The sequence below is a fragment of the Sphaeroforma arctica genome (assembly GCF_001186125.1).
Source record: "Sphaeroforma arctica JP610 unplaced genomic scaffold supercont1.705, whole genome shotgun sequence".
NCBI classification, from domain to species: domain Eukaryota; class Ichthyosporea; order Ichthyophonida; genus Sphaeroforma; species Sphaeroforma arctica.
In genome coordinates this window covers 37,461-42,715 of record NW_014039853.1, presented here as the reverse complement: position 1 = coordinate 42,715, position 5,255 = coordinate 37,461, and positions in this window count along the sequence as shown.

Genomic DNA, 5,255 nt, shown 5'->3' with positions numbered 1-5,255 from the left:
AATATATAATAATATATATATAATATAATATATATATATATAAGCAATGCAGAGCAATGAAACTACATATACAATGGACACGTTATTGCATAGCTTTGCATTGCACTGCGTTGTATTGGATTGCGTTCTGTTGTTTTAAACTGTATATATACAACACAATACAATGCAATACAATTCAACAAAAATACAATAGAATACAATAGAATACACTGCATTTACAAGTACAATTTACGTGTCACTGCCTTGCATTGCCTTGCCTTGCATTGCATCACTGTATATTGTATTGTATTGTACATTTACAATACAATACAATACAATACAATAAATACATTGCATTGCATCACACATCGACAAACAAACAAAACTTACCAGTATTGTCAAGCATCAAGGGGTGACGCCTGCTTGCGTGTGCTCTGGTAATCCCTAGAGACGAGGCCTGTTGACATTTGGATGTGGTTGTAGTTCTTTAGTCTAAACAGGAATTATGAATAAACTTAGCTGTCTTTATACGTGAATACAACAAAGCCTTAAACGCTTCCAAAAGGGAAAGCGTGCTTTATTACCCGATTGACGCCGCCCCGCCACAGCCGGCTACCTGTGATCGCAACTACATCTGTGTCTGAGAATATGTGTCTGTGTACAACAATAGATACTATTGGTATATCTGTGATCTACATGAAAAGGTATGTAGTTAAAGGTATTATACAATAGTGATCTAAATACAACAGCTACTACAACAGCTACCATGAATAACTGAAGAAAGTGGGCTCTTTTTCACCGGCTCCCCGCGGTCAGCCGAGGAGCTACCAGTGGTAGCTCCTCGGCTACCAACGGTTGTTACCTCGTGGTGATGTGCATCAATGTTTATAGTGCGATTAGTGTGTAAACACAATACTCCATTTGAACTTTCACCTTGGAAATTGTCAGTAATGTGTAGCCTACTACTCATAGGTCAAACCAAAGGGAATTATGAACATGTGCGGTTAAAGTGGGGCACCTTTCAGTTGTGATAAATACAAACATTTTAGCATTTCGTATACATGTCGTACAAAAGCACCTTAATTATATTTATTTGGTTCTTTTATTACCTGTACTCAAAATATGGACTGGACTGGGGGGATTTTGCCCTTTCTTGTAGAATTCTGGTTGGTTCTTATACGATGACAAAGTACAATACATAATATTTTTCAGAAATTTATTGGCTTCTAATCCAATCAGCAGCGGGGGGGTCGACCAAAAGTATACAGTTGTGAAGTAATTACACAGCACGGGCAGCTACTTTATATCCCATCGTAACCTGGCATATTTTTCGTCCCAAGATTTTCAAAATATCTGGAAACTATTTACAATAGAATGGGAAGCGAACTTCTACGACTTTTTTTTTGTGCATCTTGCTCTTAGCCTGGGCCCAGGGCCTGAGTCTGGGCCCAGGGCCGCCCTGGGCGGCCATTGACCTGAAGCAGTTTACTGTATGAATTTTTTCAGACTGAACATAAATAAGATATTTTTTAGGGACGGTGCATATATTTATATTTATATATAATACTTTTAAAAAGATTGTCCAGTATTCAATAAATGGCGCCAAAATGATCCGCAACATGTATAAATAGTCTATTTTTGTAGAAATATGTGCAAACCTCAAAGGCAAAATTGAGAATATTAGCTCTGTTTATACAAATTAAAACTTTGAAAAACTTGATTCTCAAAAATTTGGACCGGGCGGTTTTTTGTTTGATATTTTGTTAGGCCTGGCCAGATCCTCAAAAGTTTTACGTTCCATTAAAAAAAAACATGCTTTTCCGATAATGTAAAACCTAGGACTCTTCGACGACAAGCAATGATATAGAAATGGCTGACATCGTCAAAGAGGAGAGCCCAGTAGTATTGACCGATGATGAACAATGTTAGGACCAATGAGGATGACGCTCTTCAAACCACAAGGACTCAACATGGACAACGCAGCACATACAGATAAGTGTTTGAACGGTATATCGATTTTAAGTCAGGTTGATGTTATGTGTGTGGCTGAAACCTGGCATAACCCCACATTTCTTAATCATGTACGCTCGAACACACGCTATCATATACTACATCACACTACACGGCATAATATCTTACACCCTTCACACTGTGGTATTGGTATCTTTTCCAAACACCACCCATCGAATTTTCAACTTGTACATTCTTCACCGTACGAGGTATTCTTTGTGTGCTTTGGCATCCATATGGCCGTGTTCTACTTTCCACTCAAATCGCTTACTGAAGAAGACGCCAGGCGATACATGAATGCCCCCGAGATTGGCGGTTTCCAACCAGATGTCGTGTGGGGACATTTCAACTTCAAAGCCCGGAAGTATGGCCACGCATCTACAAATCACGGATTCCGATCCAGGCCAGCCAACACATACCGAATTCATCCGTGGTCTGGTGCGGCATTGGCTTACCCCCATCCTCGCTTCTCGACCGGATTATGACGGATAACCTGGTCCTTCTCGGTATTTCGTACTCTTAACTAACCCATTCCGCGGCACTACACGGCGCAGACCCGATTCGTACCACAGAGCAACTATGAGAGCCATACCATATGTTCATACATTGTATCATACGTACTTGCCATTTTTGAAATAAATATTATTATCCCTATCGATTTTAAGTCAGATTGTTATGTCTGTGGTTGAAGCCTGGCATGACACCACATTTCTTAATCATATACGCTTGAACACTCACTACCATATTCGACATCACACTACACGGCATAATATCTTACACCCTTCACACTGTTACCCTGCGTAATGCGTGGTACTTGGGCTATCTCCATGCTGGATGCTCAACTGGTACAGAACATGCGTATCATCGGCCTACCACCCCCGCCTCCCTCCAGACTTATAAGCTAACGGACTATGATATCTGTAGTGATCACACCTTTGGACTCGATCTCCATATGCTTCCCACGAATCAAATCAATCGGCCCCAAGAAATGCCAACAATGCCGCCCCAAGAAATGCCAACAATGCCGCCACCTCCGGACCAACGCCTCCCCTCTCATAGATATAACCGATATCGCCATCAACTGTACCACCTCCGCAGCAAATCCCGCGCGCGACTATTCCAAGCCGATATCCGGGCACATCAGAACCTACTACGGTCGTACCTCACTTTTCACGGACCGGTGGAAGAGCTGCTACCGATCCTCGACCGCATCTGGTGCTATGCCGCTAACCACAAATCTTCGGAGGGTTCTATTATGACTTAAACAGACCCAACCTCTATGTTATAAACGCACTCTTAAGCAGTACGTATATTATAAACGTACTCTTAATAGTACGAGGAACTTAAGATTCTTAAATGGCTTTTAATGGTTTTATTAATTAATACCTTTTCCATTTTACATATCAGATATCTGGACGAGGCCATTAAATAGCCCCAGTAAAATACCAAACAATAGAGTTGGTCTAGGTCAATTAATAGAAATATAATTACTTTAAAACTTTATTTATATCTATGTAATAAGCCGGGCCTCCACATTAGACTATGTTATAAACGTACTCTTAAGCAGTACGTAAATTATAAACGTACTCTTAATAGTACGAGGAACTTAAGTTTCCTAATAGTACTCTTAATAGTACGAAAAATTTAAGTTTAATGGTATTATTACCTAATACCTTTTCCAATTTACATATCAGATATTTGGACGAGGCCATTAAAAGGCCTCAGTAAAATACCAAACACAAATAGTTGGTCTAGTTCTATTAATAGATCTATATTTACTTTCCAACTTTATTTATATCTAAATACTTCGGTAGCGAGATGGCTCAACCAAACATAGGTCTCTAGGGACTATTAACGTTACCTAGTTGATCCTCTGATCAGCCAACCAGATGTGCCAGTCTAATGAAGACTAAGTCTGTAATTCTTGATAGGTGGCAAGTTATTGCTTAAGGCAATAACTAAGGACATCGAGAGTATTTTACTTTTTTTTATTTCTTTTTCTAAAGATAGAATTTTATGAGTCTCCCAGATTCGCCCCAACGTAACATAACATAGTTTCTAATAGAGCGACAACGAAACACTAAATAGAATCCCTTTGGCGGAAACAGTACTGAGAAGATTATATATAGGCAATGTCTCAGCCTCACAATCCCTCAGAGTATTGCTGTTTTCACGAGGCATACCTAACTTTACTATATGTCCTATTTCGATTATTTACTTTGATATTTTCACGATACTTAGAATTTACCTACGCGTTTATTTATTCTAAGGCGTTAATATCGCCTTGAGAGACCGAATCTTACACATTTTAAAGTTAGCAAAGGTATTAATTACTTAGACTACTCAAGCGTAAAGGTAGATTAACTACCACAATTTTTTTCTTGTCCAAGCTAGTCCTTAAGAGACAAGCTAGTAGTCATGAGTTAGGATTTATGACCAAGAAAGACAATACTCCTTCTAAGAAGCGTAAAGCTGAAAAGAAGAAGATGGAGAGAGAAGCCGCTAACGCTGCCGCAGCTGCTGATACGTTCAACCGCACTGTAGCCGAAGTACTTGCCTCTGACAATATTAGTCAGCAAGACAATGCTTCAGATAAGGATGTAGCCACTCCAATTAAGGAGACTACTCCCACTGACAGAGCCAGATATTGCCTCAACTTCAGAGCTTGTATTTACGAAGCCAAGAAGTGAGACAAAGGACACGTCTAAAGACGCCCCAACACATTCTTCTGACGAAACTCGGATAGGAAAGTCCCCAATTGTAAGGGAGTCCCCAATTATAGGGGACAAGGACAAATCTCAGAAGGAACCTATTATGGAACCAGGAGATGAGGCAGGCTCAAGTGGTAAACCCGAATCTACGACCGAGACTACTAAGCCAACGCGCATAAGTAAGTTAATTACAGAAAACGCTGATCTTAAGAATCTGTTCGCTACCATTATGAAAGACTTGACTGTCGAACATGTAGATCAATTGAACAGATCAGGAAACCATACACAGCACTTACGCGAGCATGTTTCGCCGGGCATTACTGAAGCCCTACAGAAGTGGACAGAACGTCGACAGTCAATTACGCCCGAAGAACGTAAAGGCCTGAGCGCTACACCTGTGGCATATGAGCCAGATGTGCTCAGCGTATCTATACCTTACGAGGTACTACCACCAGAACTTCAAGCTAATGTAGAAATACGGCCTCCGGTCAGTCTAAAATATCAAGATCAATTGAGATAACACATTGGTTTTTATTTGTATTTTAAATAATTTAA